A 24,112-nucleotide genomic window follows, 5' to 3' on the forward strand; every position below is an offset into this window, starting at 1 on the left:
GGTGACGAATTTTGCAGCTACTGCGATATAGAGGGCAGCACAGTGCTCAAAAATGGCGGATGACAGCTGTCAAAACAGCACGTGGCTGTCAAAAAGCACGTGGCTTTGTTTACCTCGCGCTAGTTAGGTTAAGTTGGTACTACTGAGGTTTAGGCCCGTCAAGATGGCAGTACTGAGGTTAGCGATGCGTTGTTGTCTGTCAAAAAGCACGTGGCTTTGTTTACAAATCTGTCAAAAAGCACGTGGCTGTCAAAAAGCACGTGGCTTTGTTTACCTCGCGCTTGTGAGGTTAAGTTGGCACTACTGAGGTTTAGGCCCGTCAAGATGGCAGTACTGAGGTTAGCGGTGCGTTGTTGTTTGTCAAAAAGCACGTGGCTTTGTTTACAAATTCAAATTTCGCGCTAGTTAGGTTAAGTTGGCAGCACTGGAAGAGGCCTCTGGCTGAGGTGGAGGAGGCCACTGGGAGGCCTCTGGCTGAGGTGGAGGTGGCCACTGGGAGCCTGAGGTGGAGGTGGCGCCCGAACCATCCAATTATACTACTCAAGTTGTTGATTCGATCCTGACTCAGTGGGGTGGTATTTGATGGTGCTCAAATACGTCAGCCTCGTGTCGGTAGATTTACTGGCACGTAAAGGAACTATTGCAGGACTAAATTTCGGCATTTCGACTTTTCCGAAACCCGTACAAAATGTAGTTAGTAGGACGTAAAGCGAATAACATTATGATTTCGGGTGTACTTCCCATTCATTGGGTGGTGAATTTAAGAAATTATCTACCACTTCAAAACTAAGGCAACAAGTTATGTTTGTGTTTCACAGTTCTCATGAGAGCGAATAAATCGAGGAATTTTGCACCTTAATTTATTTTGAAATATTCAAAATGATGCTAGAAATATCATTTTAACAGTTTTATCACGTATTTTCATCTATCCAGCGAAGTGAAATCTAAGAACGTTATTTGACGAATTGAAATGTCTAAATAATCAGCTTGTTGGTCTCTTTTCTAGGAGAATATATGTGATTCTAGTTGATTATATGTAGTCCGTACTTGTTGGCGAAGCGTTTTCATACGTGTAAAAGTGATTTTCCTTACGATGTTACATTTATCATATTAAATTACCGCCGTGTATATAAAATGCGCGTGATATTTTCGTGTTAGCCAATACCAGCAATCCGGCTACTTCGGCCGCCATGTTTTTCTTATATTACGGTCTGAGTATTGGAGTCGGTCTTGGATAAGCGTGCACCTCCTCTGATCGATATTATTTGCATTCAAAATGACTATCGCAATTCGAGATGACTTCACATCTCTCCTGCATGGTTGAGATGTTATCCGCAGGCACGGAGGCGCTCGCACCTCCCTCTCCACATTACTCAGTTCTCCACTCTTTGTCCACCCCCCTCCCTGGCATGACCATGGTATAAAGCCACTAGCGGAGACGAGGGAACACGGGGAGGACGAGTTCGACAGCCGTAGTGGAAGGACGTGTTCCTCTCGCTCGCTCTCTCTCTCCTCGCCAGGCGCTCTGTACTTTCCCAGTACTAGTCGGGCAGCTGTACGTGTTAGTACATCTCCGAAAGAGCATTATCTACTGTCTGTACTTTTAAGTACACAGTACGAGCACTGTCAGGAAGCACTTTTTAGTGCTATTCTCTTTCAGGATTTTATTTCAGGAAGCGACAGGGATGATGGAACTTCGAGAAGACCTACCAGAGAACTTCAAGGACGCAGTAGGGGAGATTGTTCTCTGGGTCGACCACAGGACCGTCCCGCTGAACCACGCCGCCCCTGCGCTGCTGGTGCAGTACCGACCTGGGGAGGACACCTACAGGGAGGCCTACCTCATCATTGAGCTCCTCACGAGGCTCGAGGGGGCCACAGGGAAGGAGCTCTCCCCCGACGCCGTCGAGAACATCGAGAACTGGGCGATAATTATTCGCCCCACGGACCCAGGCCAGATCAGCCGCTACGAGAGGAGCTTCTCTGCTTACTTTCAGGTCACCCGAATACCAGGCAAGAGGAACTACACTACCGGCAACGGTAGCCAGGAGACTGCCACACAGACGGAGCCGAGGAACGAGGACGACGGCGGCGCTCCCGAGCGCCGCGACGGCGCGACCCCAGTTGGAAAGCTGTACCTTACGAAGTACACGCAGACCAACAAGGCCGCCAACCAGGATCGTCGCCAACCTACCAAGGCGAAGTGGTCGCAGACGCAGGCCTACCAGGAGGGGCCTGTAACCCGGGCGCAAACCAGGAGAGCGCCCGCGATGGTGGATGGCAGCACGGCAGTGGAGAAGGACGCCCCTTGGTGTTCTGATGCTGCTGCCCAGGCACAGCCGGCCTGCATGTCTGTCGAGCTGCAGACCTCGATGTGCGCCCCACAGGACAGGGAACGCAGTCGAGTGCTAGCACCGACCGACGCCGCCGCCGCCAGCCTGGAGAAGGAAGAAGACGGCGACGCAGCGGAACCACCAGCTACCCCGGGGTCACCAGGCCGGGAGGAGGGCCACCAGGACGCGGCCTCTTCCCCTGCCGAGAAGACACGCCCGGGAAGAAGAAGAAGAAGACGACGCCGGACCAGGAAGCAGAAGGCGACGCCGGCCCATCAGGAGATGGCCGCCCAGCCGCAATCCAAGACTGCTCCCAGGACAGCAGTCAGCCGAGGAGCCAACCAGGAGAGGACCTCAGCAGGTAGCGGCAGTCAGGTGAGAACAGAACGTCCCCCTGAAACAGCTCTTGCAGTGTTTCCGCTGTCTGAGGTGGGGCCACCGTCAGGTCAGCTGTGGGCTAGAGGTGAGGTGCAACCGCTGTGGTGGTGATCACCACTACACGGCCTGCGCAGCACTTAGGGAGGCGCCGGTGTGCGCCAACTGCTCGGGGGGCCACCCGGCCTCCCATCGCAGTTGCCCTGTCTACCAGGCCATGGCGCGGGCAGAGAGGAAGGAGGCCCGGCGCCATGTCCCACAACCATCCAGCAGGTCCCCGCCTCGGAGGGCTTGGCCTCATTCTCCGGGATTGGAGACTGGGTACGAGGGACCTCAAGGGGGTCGGGCGGTGCGGCAGGCACTAGTGGCTATTGCCGCATGGCTCGGCAACCGGCACGGCCCGCGCTAGTCACAGCAGTGCCCAGAAGGACTGATCCCCTGAATAACTGGAATGGCGAGGAATAGGCTTATGACTGTGCATGATACCTATTCCCAACTAACACAATTACCTGGACCTCTCCAGAACCACATCCTTGCATGTGCTATCTACAAAATGTCAGGTTTTACATGTAGGCACCTTTCTATTTCCGCCTATGTGGTTTTGTCCTGACCCTTACTACCTGATTACACCACTATTTATACCCACCACCACATCTGGCCTGGTAGCATGCTGAGCATGGGGACAGGCAGATACTCCTGTAGTATCACACTTCCACTCCTCCCTGCTATCTTTTTCTTCTTAGAACTAATAGCATGTCGGAGGCCATGTAGATTGAGTCGATGGTCACGCGGGGGGAGCGGACTTCGGGGGCCCCCCGAAAACATATATTAAAAAAAAAAAAGAGGGAACACGGGAAGGACGAGTTCGACAGCCGTAGTGGAAGGACGTGTTCCTCCCGCTCGCTCTCTCTCTCCTTGCCAGGCGCTCTGTACTTTCCCAGTACTAGTCAGGCAGCTGTACTTGTTAGTACATCTTCGAAAGAGCATTGTCTGAGCTGAGCACTTCTCAGTGCTCGCTCTTTCTCTTTCAGAGTTTGTTACAGGAGGACCAGGATGGACAACCAGGCGGATACGATGACGACCCAGGAACGGGCGGTGGCGATCGGGCACTTGCTCCGAGATCTCTTCACCGGCATGACACCGACACCGGAGAGCAACACGGAGCCGCAGACGCTGGAACCTGTGCCGGAGACGCCGGCACCCGAGCCGGAGCTGCCACAGGAGGACCCGGAGATCGAGGTGGAGACGGAGCCTTACAGGGACGGGTGTGACCCCCCTAACGGCTTCTTCTTCTCCGAAGGCTACACCGACCCGGCGCACGAAGCGCTGCTCGTGTACTACAGGCCGGGGCGCCCTGTAACTTCTGAACGGGGCCTCGTCCTGGACAGAATGCGGCGCCCTCGCCGAGGAGGCAGGATCATCTCGACAACCATGGCCGTCGAGAGCTTCCTACCAGGAGGCCTCATCATCAGGCATCACGACCAGGAGCGGATGCGCGACGCAGAGAGGGAGCTTTCTTCTCTGTTCCAGGTCATCCGTCTACCAGGGAGGGACGGAGTGCCAGGGATGAACACCGGCGCAGTCAGGGCCACGACGGAGACCAGGGAGACGCCGAGGAGGCTAAGGAATAGGGCGGTTAATACCGACCTAGTCCTGGCCACCCAGCCGGCGACCAGCGACGCCACCACGGAGGTGGGGCATGACGCCCCCTGGCGTCGCGACTGTGCGACTTCTGTGGAGGAGGACGCCCCCTGGCGTTCTGAGGTTGCTGTCCAAGCCCAGCCTGACAGCACGTCTGTCGAGCTGCAGACCTCGATGTGCGCCCCACAGGACAGGGAACGCAGTCAAGCGTTAGCAGCGACCGACGCCGCCGCCGCCAGCCAGGAGAAGGAAGAAGACGGCGACGCAGCGGAACCATCAGCTACCCTGGGGTCACCAGGCCGGGAGGAGGGCCACCAGGACGAGGCCTCTTCCCCCGCCGAGAAGCAACCCCCAGGAAGAAGAAGAAGAAGAAGACGACGCCGCACCAGGAAGCAGAAGGCGTCGCTGGCTCACCAGGAGAGGACCGCCAAGCCGCAACCCAGGACTGCTCCCAGGACAGCAGTCAACCGAGGAGCCAATCAGGAAAGGACCTCAGCGGGTAGCGGCAGTCAGGTGAGAGTCAAACGTCCCCCTCAGCAGCTCTTGCAGTGTTTCCGCTGTCTGAGGTGGGGCCACCGTCAAGTTAGCTGTGGACTCCAAGTGAAGTGCAACCGCTGTGATGGTGATCACCACTACACGGCCTGCGCAACACTTAAGGAGGCGCCGGTGTGCGCCAATTGCGCGGGGGGCCACCCGGCCTCCCACCGCAGTTGCCCAGTCTACAGGGCCATGGCGCGGGCAGAGAGGAGGGAGGCCCGGCGCCATGACCCACCCCATTCCAGGAGGCCCCCGCCTCGGCGGGCTTGGCCTCATTCTCCGGGATCGGAGACTGGGTACGAGGTACCCCAAGGAGGTGGAGTCGTGCGACAGGCCCTAGTGGTACTTGACGCATGACTCCGCAGCCGGCAAGGACCGCGCTAGTCCCAGCAGTGCCCAGACGGACTGATCCCCAGGCGATGGAATGGCGAGGAATTGGTTTATGTTTTGTGCATGTTACCTGTTCCTAACTAACACAACCTCTGGTCTTTTTCCAGCCCACATCCTTGCATGTGCTATCACAAGATGTCAGGTTTAACATGTAGGCTCTTTCTTCTTTCTGCCTATGTGGTTTTTCCCTGACCCTTCAATACCATACCTTAACACTATCCAACCAACACAAACTTTGCCTTAGCGAGTCTGACTCGGAAACCGGCAGATACTCCTTGTATCACTTCCCACTCTTCCCTGCTATCTCTTTCTTCTTCTTAGAAATAATAGCATGTCGGAGGCCATGTAGATTGAGTCGTTGGTCACGCGGGGGGAGCGGGCTTCGGGGGCCCCCCCGAAGAAAAAAAAAAAACAGGGAACACGGGCCGTGCCTGGCTACCAAGCCGGGCAATATTTTTGGTAGAGGACCACCAGTGCGTTGGAATTCTGGGGAGAGAGAGCAATATCTCTCCCTCGCCCATCCTCCTATTTTTGGTAGGGAGGGAGGAGAGCACACTCTCCACCCACCCAAAACAAATTAAAAAACCTCCATTCCCCAACCTAACCACAATGAGGTTTGGTTAGTGTACGTGGTTACAAGTTAGGTTATACGTCATTATGATGTCATAACTTTACTACGTGGGGTTAGGCCTACTCATATACTGTACGTAACTCATGACGTTATAATGACGCCATTAGCCTCACGTCATTGACTAGGGGACAATGACCTTGCCTGCACCAAAAAATGCTGACTCAGCAAAAATTCAAATTTCCCTGTCACTGGGGATCAATGACCTCGTGGGAAAATGCTGACTCAACACCCATTGTTTTAGAACCAGTGTTGACCACACTACTTGTAACTTTTATTTACAGTCACATTTATGTTATTGCCCCAATGAAGACATTTCCTTATATTAATACCTATGTACTAACAATGATGACCTAAATGAACTTTCACCACATCGGCACGTAATTAAAACGAGAGTACTTTTCCTCTTTGTGAAACTCACAACCCCGTGTTTCGTCACACCATTGCCTACTGTCCACCTCACCACATTATCGAGGTCATTTTGCAGTTGCTCAGAGTTTTGTAACACTTATTTTTCTGAACAGAATAACATCATCCGCAAAAAGCCTTACCTCTGATTCAACTTCTTTACTCATATCATTGATATATATAAGAAAACATAAAGGTCCTGTACCGGGAGGTACACCTCAACACCGCTCATTTAAAATAACCGCCCTAATAAAATCCTCTATTGATCAAAAGTTGAAACTGATGTTACACGAACTTGGAACATTAATCAGAAGATGTCACCACTGAAATATTAAGTAATTTTGTTATGGTGAAGTTTTTTGAAGTGACTGAATTTCTCCTTGTTTTGTTTGCTATACATCAAGAAGTTTGAACATTTTTCCACAGGGCTCACTACCAAAAAAAAAAAACTCTGATCGTGCACCCTGGTGCAAGGTGGAAGAACTTATAACTTGAAGAAGTTTCATATTCCTAGGTTTTCCATAACTGAATCTCCGTTCATTTATTTTTGGGTTGGCAACACTTCCTTTTCTTTCCGCCACTTTTGAATCGGACCGATCATAAATTTTAGTAATTAATTTTCAACCAATCCCGCATTTCTTGTTCATTTTGAATCTACCAATAAAAATTAAGAGGGTGTGTCCTGATTAGTCTCGAATTCTCCCGAACCTTCCCTGAAGGTATATAAACTGCGGCTCTTCATGTTTCCTTGTCAATTGATCATCGTCTTTCTGCGTGTGGGTTAAAGCAGGAGGCGGGGCCGCCTATTTCTTCGGTCAGCAGAACATCTATAAGGTATTGGCCACGTAATTTCTATCTTTCTTGCTACCTCCGCAGCTTCATTTATGTAACAATACTTTTCTAAAATGTTACTTTTCTTTCAGCTAATGTAAATATTTCATGAAATTTTAACTGTAAATCGGGGATAGAGGGTGAATTACCCTCTCGAGTTCCCCTTCATCTTGGTTTGAGGTGACTACGTAATGTGTTCAAGTCATTTCCATGCGAGCCACCTCAGTAGTTTGGAAATAGCCTCTGTTTCATCGGCCGAGATCCCTGTAGGTTTTAAAAGTTTTCATTATCTTGTAGCGCTGGGCACGCCTCCATTCAGTTTGTGTTCGGGCCGTTTATTTAACCTGTTCTTTTTCGCAAAGGACCCGTAGGTTGGGTACCAGATAACCCTGTGTAAAAACCAGTTCAATTTGTAAATTGTGGCTTGAGAAGCCAGGGATTATACTTTTGATGTAATAAACTGAGAGCCTGTTAGCTCTTTTACCAAAAATTTTTAAGAGTGATGAGTGCCTCTGAAAGGCTAGATATTGTATTCTGGGAGCAAGTGCTCTTGAATTAGGGGATTTCTGCCCTTGAGTAAATGATTCCTTGTTTTGAATTAAAGTTGAAAACTGCATCCGGTATCTCTGGAATTGTAAAACTAGGGGCTTGAAGCCCAGGATCTGTAAAATTCACTAATCTTGGACTTTTCTAGTCTGGTTTCAAGATTGCCAATTGTACCTGTTAAGTTTTAAATTAATTTTGAAATTGTAGATAGACCCATTCACCCCGGCACCTTCTTTAACATCTTTCTGCTCTACGGGTAACCCCGTAACAGTCGAATAATGCTGCCTTGATGAATTCCCTCTTAAATATTACAGGATCGAATACAGCTTCGCCTACTAAATTCTTCTGAGTTCTACTTTCTAGAAATATAACAAGCCATTCAGTCACTCTTTTGTCTAGTCCAACTGCCCTAGTTTTTTCCAGTAATCTCCCATGATCTACCCTATCAAATACCTTTGACAGGTCAATCGCGATACAGTCAATTTGACTTCCTGAATCCAAGATATCTGCTATATCTTGTTAGAATGCTACAGGTTGTGCCTCAGTGGGATAACCTTTCCTAAACCCGAACTACCTTCTATCGAACCAGTTATTAATTTCGCAAACATGTCTAATATAATCATAAAGAATGCATTCCCAAATGTTAATTCAGTGCATGTCAAACTGACTGGCCTGTAATTTTCAGCTTTATGTCTATCACCCATTCCTTCATACACAGTGACTATTATAGCAACTCTCCATGCATCTGGAATAGATCCAACATGCAAACAATAATCAAATGAGTCTTTAGGATATGTTACTATATCCCAACCCATTGTCTTTAGTATACACCCAGAAACTTCATCAATTCCTGTTGCTTTTCTAGTTTACAACATCTGTATATTAAAGTAAACCTCTTTGTTACCATAGGTAATTTTTAATACTCCTCTAGTGTTAGTCACCTCCTTTATCTGGACATTACCTTTCTAACCAACAATCTTTACACACTGCTGATGGAATACTTCTCCCTTTCGAAGATCCTCGCGAGCACACTCTTCCTCTTTATTAATGATTACTGGAATGTCATTCTTGGAACCTGTTTCTGTCTTCTATTTTTCACCAAGTTTGTATGAATGCCAATTATGCTTACCATAATATTATCCTTAGCTGATTTCTTTGCTATATTCAATTGCCTAGTAAGTTCCTTCATTTTCTCGCTCCTTCCACAGCCTTTTGAGACTCTATTTATTTCCAACCTGCACCCCCGTCCTATTCTCTTTATTCCTCTGTTATATTATACCATTCCTTACCACATTTAAAGGTACAAACCTGTTTTCTCATTCCTCAACAATTGCTATATTTATTTACCGTTTTCCACCGATCGTAGTTAAACTTTATGAACTCCCTCATGCCTGTTATTTTTAGCCATATAAAAAATTGCTCTATTTATTTACCGTTTTCCACCGATCGTAGTTAAACTTTATGAACTCCCTCATGCCTGTTATTTTCAGCCATATGGTACTGCCTAATAGTCCTACACTTAAGATCTTCCTTGTATCAAATTGTATCACATTTACTTTTAACTACGACAAAAACAGCTTCTTGATCAGTAATACAATTTATTACTGTGGTTTTACCAGCATCACATCTAGAATATTCTTCCCTCTAGTTGGTTCCATCATTTTCTGAGTCAGCTGTCGTTCCCATATTAACATTTGCCATTTGTTGGTCATGCTTCCAGTCGTTCGCATTACCTTCCCAATTGACATTTGGTAAATTGAGATCGCCCGCCTCAATCACATTCCTTTCCAGGTCGTTTCCAACATAGCTTATGTTCTTATCAAATAATACTGTATCAGCGTCACTGCTACCTTTTCTCGGTCTGCATATTACAAAGACCTCCAGTTGCCTATTATCCTTAGAGATGAACCTCACAAATAGAATTCCATGCTACGTTCACATGGTTCGAGAGTTCATCTTTGGTGGTTGGAATTGAGTCACAGCGCCGCAACCGTCTTTTCACCATTTCCCACACATTTTTAATTGGTGACAAGTCCGGCGATGGGGCGGGCCAGTTCAACAGTCTGATATCCTGTGACAACAAGAAGGCACGCGTTCGTGCAGCAACGTGTGGTCGCGCATTGTCCTGCTGAAATATGGCGTCTGGAGTGTCGTGCAGAGAGGGTATGGCTACGGGTCGCAGGATGTCATTCACTTAGGTCAGACTGGTCACAGTGTCCTGGACACGCATCAGCTGTGATTTGTGGTTGTACCAATAGCATCTCACACCATAAGGCCTTGAGTTAGCGCTGTGTGTCTTGTGCGAATGCAGTCAATGTGCTGCCTCTCCCCCTGTCTGCGGTGAACCAAAATGCGGCCATCATTTTCAAACAAACAGTACCTGGATTCGTCTGACAACACTATCTGCTGCCATTACTGTCCCCAGTGACGTCGTTCCTTACACCATTGCAGTCTAGCATGTTCATGCACATTAGTCAATGGTTGGCGGAGATGTGGTAACCCGGACCGTAATAAATGGCGACAGGTTGTCACTCTTGATACTGTACCATATATTACACTATTCCACAGTTGCGGCAGAGCCGAGCAACACAGATATTTAATGTAATGCCATTCGGATGCGGTGTCAATCCTGTCGGAGGATGATCTGACCCATCTCGTCGTGTTCTACGTCCTTCTGTGAGTCATTCTTTACTCACCCGGTGCACCACGGACACACTTCGTCCCACACGACCAACACTTTCATCACGTTCTCTCGTGTCAATGATGCGCTCTCTTTCATAGTAACTCATTTGATGATACGGTTTTCACATATGTGTGCGAGGCGTCCTGCTCGCCTTCTCAAGTCACACTGATTCATTACCTTCGGTTTACAGTGACAACAAGAGCCGAGATACCGATGTGGACCTTAAACCTGAGTACTGAAGTGGTTCAAATGCTATTCATTTCTTCATAACGTACTAATGCACATGTCCTGTTAATATCAACTTCCTGTCTCCATTCTTTCTAGGTGTTCTGTTTTTTTGTGAACATGAGTAAATGTTGGTACTTATACGTGATTGGCTTACGTTGTTGGTACCAACGTGTAAAGCTACCACCCTCTCTTTTCCCTCCTCTTACTCCTCTACCTTCCTCAACATCTACCTTCGCCTAATTCCTGGATGACACTTCACCCTGGTTCCCTGTCCTCCAACCACTTTCCCCACAAGTCTAACAATGCAATACACTAGGAACAGTGTCTCAACAATATCAAACTCCTTTCATCCCTTACACTCCTGGTCAGTCCTATCTTTTCTCACTGCAGCAGAAGCTACTCCTTCCTCCCCTTTCTTCCTTCAATGAACCTGTTCCACGTGTCTTTTCATCTCCTCTACTGTGCATATCCCTTTCCTACCTTTTCCTTTCTACCTACTTCCACACTTCTCACCCAACAGTTCCCTGCTCCCTCTGTTGTTCAACCTGCCGTGTCTCGTACCTATTTCTCACAAACAGTTGCCCTGAATTCTGAGCCTGAATAGAGCCTTTAGCCTGCTATCTCCTACCCCTTAAAACATTAGACCACCTGTTTTCTACAATTCTCCCTTTCCTTCCCATCCCCTATAACGCTTATTATATCCTTTACATTGTTTAAAAGTCCTCTGAGAGAATCCTAATTACCTCCTTCAAACCCTCCTGCTCCTGCATCATACTCCTTAATGCCTGGTGACACCGACAGTTCCGACACTTACACTCCTTAGCCACTCTTTACGGAATAATTTAAAAAAGGGAAAGTAGCCTATTCTGTGCCAAAAAATGAAAGGAAGAAGATATTGTCCAAGATAGTACACAAACATCAAACGGCAATGAGGGAATTTATGATGATAATGATGCTTGTTGTTTAAAGGGGCCTAACTTCGAGGCCATCGGGCCCTAATGGTACGAAATGAGACGAAATGAAATGGAAAATTAAAAGCCCAAAAAGTATCCACTGATCACAATTCAAAACGTGAAGACGAAGAATGAATGTATGGATGGATATCAATTTAAAACGATCAGTGGAACCGACCCACAGTGCCTCACATGCACAGAAGCGGACGTAGAACAATAGTATTACAGACCAAGGGACTCCTTCTATAGCACAATACTGAATCGTTGTTACTTGTAGTCGAAAGGAGTCCAAAATCTAAGTCATCCGCCCCTCATAATGGTACTTATCTCTAGAAAAGTAGAACCATGGTATTTGTCATGTTGCGGTACTAATCAAGAGCAACGTAGACTCGCGGTATTCCACACATTATGGTACTACTCCCTCCCCTGCGAACCATGTGACCTTGCCGCGGTGGGGAGGCTTGCGTGTCCCAATGAAGTAGATAGTCGAGCCGCAGGTCCAACCATATCGGACTGATATCTGTTAAGAGACCAGATTAAGGAATGGTTCATCGAAAGGGGGTAGCAGCCTTCCGTAAGTTGCAAGGGCGGCAGTCTGGATGATGGACTGATATAGCCTTGTAATAATACTCGACATGGCTTAGCTGTGTTCAAACTGCTACACTGCTGAAAGCAACGGGAAACTTCATCCTAATTAACTTCCGAGGACATGCAGCTCTCTCTATATGAATGATGCAATGATGATGGCTTTCTCCTGGGTAAAATATTCCGGAGGTAAACTAGTCCCCCATTCGGATCTCCGGGTGGGGACTACACGAGAGGGGGCGATCATCAGGAAGATGGATACCGACATTCTGCCAGTCGGAGCCTGGAATGTTAGAAGTTTGAATCGTTGTGGTAGATTAGAGAATCTGAAAAGAGGGATGAATAGACTAAAGTTAGATGTAGTTGGTATAAGTGAAGTACGTTGGCAGGAAGAACAGGATTTTCTGTCTGGCGACTACCGAATTATCAACACAAAATCAAACAGAGGAAATGCAGGAGTTGGTTTAATAATGAATAAGAAAATAGGTCAGCCGGCGAGCTACTACGACCAGCATAGTGAAAGAATTATTGTCGTCAAGATAGACACCAAACCAATGCCCACCACAATAGTGCAGGTCTATATGAAGGAAGAGAAGGTAATACAGCAGGAGAATTCGGATTGGGACAAATGAACGAACGAGGATGTCGGCTGGTTGAATTCTGCACCAATCTTAATTTAGTCGTTGCTATTACTTGGTTCAAACACCACAAACGACGGCTTTACACGTGGACGAGACCTGGAGACACCGGAAGGTATCAAATGGACTTCATTATGATTAGGCAAAGATTCAGAAACCAGGAGTTGGATTGCAAAACTTTCCCAGGAACAGACGTGGACTCTGATCACAACTTGTTGGTCATGAAATGCCATCTGAAGCTGAAGAAATTGAAGAAAGGGAAAGAATGCAAAAAGATGGGATCTAGACAAGTTGAAAGAAAAGAGTGTGAGGGATTGTTTCAAAGAACATGTTGCGAAAGGACTAAATGAAAAAGCTGAAGGAAACCCAATAGAGGAAGTGTGGATAGTCATGAAAAATGAAGTCAGTAGGGCTGCTGAAGAAATGTTAGGAAGGAAGAAAATATCAACTAAGAATCAGTGGATAACTCAGGATATACTAGACCTGATTGATGAACGACGAAAATACAAGAACGCTAGAAATGAAGAGGGCAGAAAGTAATACAGGCGAAGAATGAAGTGGATAGAAAGTGCAAGGTAGCTAAGGAAGAATGGCTGAATGGGAAGTGCAACGATGTAGAAGGTTGTATGGTCCTAGGAAAGGTAGATGCTTCATACAGGAAAATCAAGGAAGCCTTTGGAGAAAGGAAATCTAGCTGTATAAATATTAAGAGCTCAGATGGAAAGCCACTTTTAGGGAAAGAAGGCAAAGCAGAAAGATGGCAGAAACATATCCAATAGTTGTATCAAGGTAAAGATGTAGATAATTTGGTTCTGGAACAAAAAGAGGTTGTTGATGCTGATGAAATGGGAGACCCAATTTTGAGATCGGAGTTTGACAGAGCTGTGAGCGACCTAAATAGGAACAAGGAACCTGGAATTGATGACATTCCCTCTGAATTACTAACTTCCTTAGGAGAAACCAGCATGGGAAGGTTATTCCATTTAGTGTGTAAGACGTATGAGACAGGAGAATTCCCATCCGATTTCCGGCAGAATGTTGTTATGCCTATTCCCAAGAAAGCCGGTGCTGACAGGTGTGAAATCTCTCGCACCAAACACGTATTATTTACAGAAGAATGGAAAAACTAGTTGAAGCTGAGTTGGGAGCAGATCAATTTGGCTTCAGAAGAAATGTAGGAACACGTGAAGCAATCTTGACTTTACGTCTGATCTTAGAGGATAGAATCAAGAAGGACAAGCCCACGTACATGGCATTCGTAGATCTAGAAAAGGTATTCGATAATGTTGAATGGACCAAGCTATTTAAGAGTCTGAAGGTGATTGGGATCAGTTACCGAGAACGAAGAATTATCTACAATCTGTATAAAAATCAGTCTGCAGTGATAAGAATCGAGGGCTTTGAAAAAGAAGCAGAAATCCAGAAAGGAGCGAGGCAAGGCTGCAATTTTCCCCCCTCCTTTTCAATGTTTACATAGAACAGGTAGTAAAAAAAAACAAAGAGGAAATTGGAAAGGGAATCGGAATCCAAGGAGAGGAAATCAAAACCTTGAGATTTGCCGATGATATTGTTATTTTATCTGAGACTGCAGAAGATCTTGAGAAGCTGCTGAATGGTATGGACGACGTCTTGGGTAAGGAGTACAAGATAGGTCCAAAACAAAAGTAATGGATTGCATTCGAACGAAGGCTGGTGAGGTAGGAAATATTAAATTTAGGAAATGAAGTCTTAAAGGAAGTAGACGAATATTGTTACTTGGGTAGTAAGATAACTAACGATGGCAGAAGTAAGGAGGACATAAAATGCAGACTAGCACAAGCAAGGAAGAGCTTTCTTAAGAACATAAATTTGCTCACTTCAAACATTAAAATAGGAATTAGAAAGATGTTTCTGAAGGCTTTCGTGTGGAGAGTGGCATTATATGGAAGTGAAACATGGACGATAACTAGCTCAGAAAGAAAGAGAATAGAAGCCTTTGAAATGTGGTGTTACAGAAGAATGCTGAAGGTGAGATGGATAGATCGAATCACAAATGAAGAGATACTGATTCGAATTGGCGAGAGGAGATCGATTTGGCTAAATTTGACGAGAAGAGATAGAATTATACGACATATCTTAAGAACCCAGGACTTGTTCAGTTGGTTTTTGAAGGAAGTGTAGATGGTAAGAACGGTAGGGGTAGACCAAGGTATGAATGTGATAAGCAGATTAGAGCAGATGTAGGATGCAGTAGTTACGTAGAAATGAAAAGGTTAGCACAGGATAGGGTGGCATGGAGAGCTGCAGCAAGTCAGTCTATGGACTGATGACTCAAACAACAACAACAAAAACATGGTACTACTCATAGGTAATGAAATTCGCACATGTATTACAGACCTTCTTCGGTGTTTCGCACATTGCGGCACCATTGACAGGCAACGCAAACCTATGGTGTTCATCACATAAGGGTACTAACCAGAGGGACTCGTGATCCTCATATAGTGGGTACTAGTCATTGACAAGCCGGAACCAGAGGTACCGTCTTCCCATGGTGTCGCTCATAGAATTCTACTAATCACAAACCTATTTGGTACCTAACATAGTGGTACTACGCGCAAGTAAAAGCGACCCATGGTCAATCAATCAATCAATACTGATCTGCATTTAGGGCAGTCGCCCAGGTGGCAGATTCCCTATCTGTTGCTTTCCTAGCCTTTTCCGAAATGATTTCAAAGAAATTGGAAATTTATTGAACATCTCCCTTGGTAAGTTATTCCAATCCCTAACTCCCCTTCCTATAAATGAATATTTCCCCCAGTTTGTCCTCTTTAATTCCAACTTTATCTTCATATCGTGATCTTTCCTACTTTTATAAACGCCATTCAAACCTATTCGTCTACTAATGTCATTCCACGCCATCTCTCCGCTGACAGCTCGGAACATACCACTTAGTCGAGCAGCTCTTCTTCTTTCTCTCAATTCTTCCCAACCCAAACATTGCAACATTTTTGTAACGCTGCTCTTTTGTCGGAAATCACCCAGAACAAATCGAGCTGCTTTTCTTTGGATTTTTTCCAGTTCTTGAATCAGGTAATCCTGGTGAGGGTCCCATACACTGGAACCATACTCTAGTTGGGGTCTTACCAGAGACTTATATGCACTCTCCTTTACATCCTTACTACAACCCCTATACACCCTCATAACCATGTGTAGAGATCGGTACCCTTTATTTACAATCCCATTTATGTGATTACCCCAGTGAAGATCTTTCCTTATATTAACACCTAGATACTTACAATCATCCCCAAAAGGAACTTTCAACCCATCAACGCAGTAATTAAAACTGAGAGGACTTTTCCTATTTGTGAAACTCACAACCTGACTTTTAGCCCCGTTTATCAACATACCATTGCCTGCTGTCCATCTCACAACATTTTCGAGGTCACGTTGCAGTTGCTCACAATCTTGTAACTTATTTATCACTCTATAGAGAATAACATCATCCGCAAAAAGCCTTACCTCCGATTCCACTCCTTTACTCATATCATTTATATATATAAGAAAACATAAAGGTCCGATAACACTGCCCTGAGGAACTCCCCTCTCAACTATTACAGGGTCAGACAAAGCTTCACCTACTCTAACTCTCTGAGATCTATTTTCTAGAAATATAACAACCCATTCAGTCACTCTTTTGTCTAGTCCAATTGCACTCATTTTTGCCAGTAGTCTCCCATGATCCACCCTATCAAATGCTTTAGACATGTCAATCGCGATACAGTCCATTTGACCTCCAGAATCCAAGATATCTGCTATATCTTGCTGGAATCCTACAAGTTGAGCTTTAGTGGAATAACCTTTCCTAAAACCGAATTGCCTTCTATCGAACCGGTTATTAATTTCACAAACATGTCTAATGTTCCCCGAGTGGTGGTACTAATCACAAGTAGTTTCATGGCTCTAATTTGATCATCGCTTGGTCATCCCTTTTGGTCGCCTCTTACGACAGGCAGAGGATAACGTGGGTGAATTTTTCTTCTGCGTCCTTCACCCACAGGGGGTAATGAGGTAATTAATATAGGCTACTACTTCACTACAATAATACTTAGTCCTGCTAAATTTTTCCCACAACACCCTAACAGGATAAAAAGTACAGTTAATTACTGAATACCGAAAGGAATGCGCATGAATTACACACTTCTAAACTTTAGTTAAACCAGTTCTAATTACAAAAACAGAATTCTGGTAAGAGCTTTTCTACAGATACTTCTTTTGCACTACACATTTCTCTTGAGGTGCTACAACATATTACAATGATTTTAAACTACGTTCGGACGTATCCTAATTACAGTATGTTATTACTAAGCACAAACAGAAATGGAAATTGCAATTAAAGTTTGTAATTTGCATGAACTACTCAAATATTACCAATAAAGCTCATTGCGTACACAGATTAATTATTATTACTATTTTATTCTAATATGCTCTAAGAGAAATTTTATCTGCCGTTTGATTCAATGCTGAAGAAGCGAGAGGACTACCGAACACACACGCATATATCAGGCACTACAGTTCTTAACTGAAATGTGGTTATGTGATATTTACAGCTGGTGGATTAACATTATTTTCCCCACTAGCGGGACAGAGAATAACAGTGTTTTTAAATGCTGAACAATACGATGTTGTCTACAATAACTTCTCTAAAAACCTGTTGTCAAAACAACGCTGGGTTAATGAATTGTAATTATTGGGATATACGAATTTTATTAGTAATTTTCGTCGATGAATAACCGAAGGTGCGATGTACGAAGTATGATGGGGACTTAGAACTACAAATAATCGGAGTAAAGTAATCAGCTGATTCTTGTATTTGTTTACACAACTACCATATACTCTTTGATCACGTCGGAATGCAGCAAACAATCGTCAACAACCGGAACACTGTGGAATACCGAGCATCCTCTTTAAGTTCTTCTTTAGATCGAAGTTTACAGGCGTATCTCAATACATTATTACATTCACGTTAGTGTGAACGGATGGCTATACAAAACACCGTATCTATTGTCTGCTCGAAAGTAAAAGCTGCGGCGATTAGAACTCCTTATGATAGTCTGTTTTTGCAAGTATTATGCCAACGAACCTACAGATATGTTTTTATGTTAGGAAAAATATTATTACCTAAATTATCTCCTAAACCTAAATTCGAAACGAAGTATACTCAGCTATCCTAGTTAACCTAGAAAAGGTTAAGGTAAACACCCCCTGAACTACCCGATGTAAAATTCAAATATCACTACACCCAATTTCTACCAACAAACACTAAACGCCAATATATATAATTAGCAATAAATGGATCACACATGCCCACAAAATTAAACTATTTCAACAAGTTTTAACAACACCACTATAATGCAAGAGCACTCTCAACAGCCGTCCATTCACAAGCGCATCCAACATTGCAAGAAAACTAGACACAGAAATTTAAGCAAAGGAATAAGCCAAGACATTGTTCTCATTCACAACAATGTAACGCCACACAAGGCGCGCACAACACATGCTGTGCTGTAATGGTTCCCACGAGAGGCATACTGTACAGTCAGGACCGTACCCTTAGTAATCCCAGTGAGTACGACGAGCTGGCAGAAAATAAGCCTGGACAAAGATTTTACGCCGGTGAACTAGTTCAAGCAGCAGTTCTTCGATGGTTCCTGGACGGAGGAGCTGATTTCTATAGCTAAGCAATAGTTAGATTGGTTGAACGTTCAGACAGGTGTTTGCAGAGACCTGTTGACCATATTAAGAATAGTGTGGTGCATCTGTGTCCCTTTGCATTCTACAGCGTATTTCAACGAACGTTCGATAATCTTACCAATGACGTGCTGCGTTCTCTTCCGTCATAAGAGTACCACGGAGAAATTAGCTTGTAACTTGTTTGTTGGATTAAGCATGCTTCTGATTCTTTTATACTCCTTGTAAGAGAAACAGAACTGCATTCCACTTCACGAGCTAGACAATATGGATAAGAGATCGGCCGGTGAATCAACAACGACCAGAAAATTGCCGATTACTTCGTTTGTGTGTAATGAACTTGCTTGGTACTCACATCTTTATCTCCCCAGCCCATGAGTGTTGCAGGACTGCCGACAGGAGTAGGATCACCCTGTCGAGGAAGACGGGCGAGTGAAATGGTAATTCCGTCCAACGGCAACGGCTCATTAACCTGTAAAATTTCAGCACTGCTAATAATAACAACAACGAAATTTGTGGGTCCGTATTATTGAGCTTAACACACTACTCCAAAATGTTAAAGGATTAAAAATAAAATAGAAATACATTGTGGAAGTGGTACAAGGTAAGTCTCACAACACAATAACAAAGGGGTAAGAGTGTTAGTACGACCTGGGATAATAACAAGCTAATGATATAAGATCAGAATACCTACCTATTGTCCCGTGGAAAAGGTCGTCGCCAATTGCGGAAGCAAGGGCTCAAGAGGCCGAGTGAATCAATTAAACAAAGATAAATTAACTAATTGGCTGAAATAATAATTCCTTGATAAATTTGAAGGAAAAACTTTAATAAGGCAAAATCATTTAAGAACATCTGACCTCCAAAATAATAATTTAAATTTCCGAGCAATTAATGAATGAAAAATCAATTCAAAATTATAACATTAAATCAACCTTTAAGAATGAGCGCTGGAAATCTTCCAGAACAATTAATCAATGTAGTTCAGTAGAAAATTAAAATGCTAAATCAACCAAAATCATTTAAGGTAACTAACACCTTCCAATCTGTAATTCAAATTCTGACCACTTAAGAAATAGGAGGTCAACTCAAAATAAAACTTGAATCAAATATTTCAATATGCAAGCTGAAAACTTCTCCAATGGGTTATCTCGGTTACCCCAAATGGTTACAAGTAACTATTCTCATTTTGGTTCCGTATTGAAGTTGACGTATGTCTCAAGTATTATTACAATATTATAAGTCCACCTGTTCAATACAATACAATATGATCCACTATTTCATATGGTCAAATATTTTGTATACATAATACATAAAAGTCAAAGGTACATGTTTCACCCTCCTTACGGGCATCATCAGCCTATATCAATCTTAAAAATAATACATATACTTATAAATTATAGGTTAAAATGTTGGAAAATGGTTTCGTAAAACATTATACAATAACATCTAAAACAACGATAATGCACCAAAGTGTGTTAAAAGAGAGTGAAATTAACAGTTTTGAAGATTAAAACGTGATTAAACATGAAATTTTGAGAGTCTAAAACTAAAATGGATCCATATTTTTATAATATCATTACGACTGTGATGGCCTTGAGTATAAACACAATCATCAAAGGGGGATGTTTCTTCAATTCCCAAGTTGAATCAAGGTGGTAAAATCACTGTCAGTTATTTAAAACGGAAGTCTGAATGTAATAAACAAGTTTAAAATGTATATGTTTGGGATATCTGAAAGTCGAGAAGAAAATGGAACTTCTGTAGAGGCGTTGCTGTGATAAAACGTATGTCAAAGCTAGCGGAGTTCGGAAATTATGGTAGTCGAATGGATCTAAAAGATAGTCAAGTTGATATTATAATTCCGTTGAAACATTTGTTGGAAGAAATGTTTAGGATTTTCTGAAACAAAATGTAGAAGAAAGTTGGTTAATAATACCGTACTGTACAAGAGACTTCCCGTACGTCAAATACGCTCCGTACGAGTAAGTACCGCATTAGCCATCTTTGACGTACGGGAAGTCTCTTGTACAGTACGGTATTATTAACCAACTTTCTTCTACATTTTGTTTCAGAAAATCCTAAACATTTCTTCCAACAAATGTTTCAACGGAATTATAATATCAACTTGACTATCTTTTAGATCCATTCGACTACCATAATTTCCGAACTCCGCTAGCTTTGACATACGTTTTATCACAGCAACGCCTCTACAGAAGTTCCATTTTCTTCTCGACTTTCAGATATCCCAAACATATACATTTTAAACTTGTTTATTACATTCAGACTTCCGTTTTAAATAACTGACAGTGATTTTACCACCTTGATTCAACTTGGGAATTGAAGAAACATCCCCCTTTGATGATTGTGTTTATACTCAAGGCCATCACAGTCGTAATGATATTATAAAAATATGGATCCATTTTAGTTTTAGACTCTCAAAATTTCATGTTTAATCACGTTTTAATCTTCAAAACTGTTAATTTCACTCTCTTTTAACACACTTTGGTGCATTATCGTTGTTTTAGATGTTATTGTATAATGTTTTACGAAACCATTTTCCAACATTTTAACCTATAATTTATAAGTATATGTATTATTTTTAAGATTGATATAGGCTGATGATGCCCGTAAGGAGGGTGAAACATGTACCTTTGACTTTTATGTATTATGTATACAAAATATTTGACCATATGAAATAGTGGATCATATTGTATTGTATTGAACAGATGGACTTATAATATTGTAATAATACTTGAGACATACCCCAAATGGTGCAAGGAACAGTCATAACCCACAACACACATTACTTCAGAAATCAGCCAGAAATAATGAAATGACATGCAATAAATCCACAAGTAGCACCATAAATTAAATGTCCCACAATGAACAGTAACTTCAATTAAAACAGTAACACGAGACTGTAGAAAGATAACCAACACGGGGTAACAATCCTTCCCAAAATCAGATGACAGTCAAGACATTAATAATTACCCGACACTCATGTGTCAGATTCAAAGGAGCGACGCCCCCTTTACGTTTGCATTCTGTTACACGGTGGTGTAACAGAGTGACAACCACCATGATCAAATACTTACTCAAGTACCGAGTAATTCATCAGAAAAGTTTTCATCCTAAACCTTATTCTTTTTCTTTTACTTGCTCGGAAAAGCTTGAATATATTTAAATAATAAAATCGTTATTATGATTTAAAAGAGGAAATGAAATTAACCACCATAAGCTTATACAGACACTTCGTATATAATAGTTATTTGGGAGCTCCGCAACGTAAATATACTTTTACTAACATGGAACTTTAAATAACTGCATTAAAGGAAACATTAATATCTTTCATACACTCGAATTGAAACCCCAAAACTATGAGTATTACATAAATATGATGAAGACCCGATTTTTTTTAATTCTTAAATTTTTTAAGGCTCGAAAAGTCCGAAAAATCAGGTGTAGAATTTCTCACATATCGTAGCGTTTAGTAGTGTTCATGTCTCTTAACACAAATAAATAGCAGCCTTCGATGGGATAGGTTAACCAGTATAGATATGCTTGAAGCTACTTACAAGGTCAGACGCAAGAAGAAATGAAATCATTTTTTAAAAGAAAACAAACCAGTTCTTCGGGCCTTACGCCTTGATGGAGAAACCATCATCCGGGATCCAATCCCACTATCATTTTCCTTCTCTAGACGGATAATTTATCCTAAAACCAGGACCAGAAGCGTAGTTTTCAAGACAACTTCTTCCAAATCAGCAACAAGAATCAAAACAGCTGCTATCGATTTCATTATTGACGAGCCACGGTCACTGGCCTAGCAAGGTTAACTTCTCCCGGCCAGATAGCAGCACCACTTAGCCACCTCGTACGACTAGTTCCAACTCGACCGCCAGATGGCTCACCATAACCAAATCAGAGAAAGTTTAAGGAATCTTGAAATTTGAATTTACCGTGAGGCTGACAGTAAAGGAACGCATGAATATAATGCTGAACAGATCGTACCATAGCGAGGAATAATTTTAATCCATTACATAAGTAACAAATATTATAAATAATACGCCTTGGTTTATCACATTGGAAAATGGAAAAGGAATGGATAAAATAAGGAGAGCAAGTAGACACAATGAAACCAGAGCTTGTAAAATAAAGGAGCTGATCACAGGGAGCTATAAATAGTAAGTAGAAGAGGAGAACTCTGGTCCAGGGTCTATTGCGGAAGATGGCGGCTATACATAGACTCTTATGGAGAAAGCTGGCTCAGGAGCTACTGTGCGAGACGACGGCTGTACATGGGCTCTTATGGAGAAAGCTGGCCCAGGGGCTACTGTGCAAGATGGCGACTATACATAGACACTTATGGAGAAAGCTAGCCCCGGGGCTACTGCGCCAGATGGCGGCTATACATAGATTCTTATGGAGAAAGCTGGCTCAGGGGCTACTGCGCAAGATGGCGGCTATACATAGACTCTTATGGGGAAAGCTGGCTCAGGGGCCACTGTGCTAGACGGTGGCTGTACATGGGCTCTTAGCTGGCCCAGGGGCTACTGTGCAAGATGGCGGTTATACATAGACTCTTATGGAGAAAGCTGGCCCAGGGCCTACTGCGCGAGATGGCGGCTATACATAGACTCTTACCGAGCTCGATAGTTGCAGTCGCTTAAGTGCGGCCAGTATCCAGTATTCGGGAGATAGTAGGTACGAACCCCACTGTCGGCAGTCCTGAAGATGGTTTTCCGTGGTTTCCCATTTTCACACCAGGCAAATGCTGGGAATGTACCTTAATTAAGGCCACGGCCACTTCCTTCCCACTCCTAGCCATCTCCTATCCCATCGTCGCCGTAACACCTATCTGTGACGGTGCGACGTAAAGCAAATTGTAAAAAAACATAGACTCTTATGGAGAAAGCTGGCCCAGGGCCTGCTGCGCAAGATGGCGGCTATACACAGGCTCTAATGGAGAAAGCTGGCCTAGGGGCTACTGTGCAAGATGGCGGCTATACATAGGCTCTTATGGAGAACGCTGTCTCAGGGGCTGCTGTGCAAGATGGCGGGTATACATAGGCTCTAATGGAGAAAGCTGGCCTAGGGGCTACTGTGCAAGATGGCAGCTATACATAGGCTCATATGGAGAACGCTGACCCAAGAGCTACTGCGCAATATGGCGGCTATACATGGACTCTTATGGAGAAAGCTGGCCCAGGGGCTACTGTGCAAGATGGCGGCTATACACAGGCTCTAATGGAGAAAGCTGGCCTAGGGGCTACTGTGCAAGATGGCGGCTATACATAGGCTCTTATGGAGAACGCTGGCCCAGGGGCTGCTGTGCAAGATGGCGGCTATACATAGGCTTTAATGGAGGAAGCTCGCTCAGGGACTACTTCGCAAGATGGCGGTTATACACAGGCTCTTATGGAGAAAGCTGAACCAGAGAAGACATAGGAATAAAGGAGACGGCCTAGGGGCGATTGCGCAAAATGGCGGCTATACACGGGATCTTATGGAGAAAGCTGAACCAGGGGAGACGTAGGACGTAAGCAGACGGCCTAGGGCGATTGCGCAATATGGCGGCCGTGTTCAACTTCCTAGTGCTAGGACCC

The sequence above is a fragment of the Anabrus simplex genome, chromosome 11 (assembly GCF_040414725.1).
Source record: "Anabrus simplex isolate iqAnaSimp1 chromosome 11, ASM4041472v1, whole genome shotgun sequence".
Lineage (NCBI taxonomy): Eukaryota > Metazoa > Arthropoda > Insecta > Orthoptera > Tettigoniidae > Anabrus > Anabrus simplex.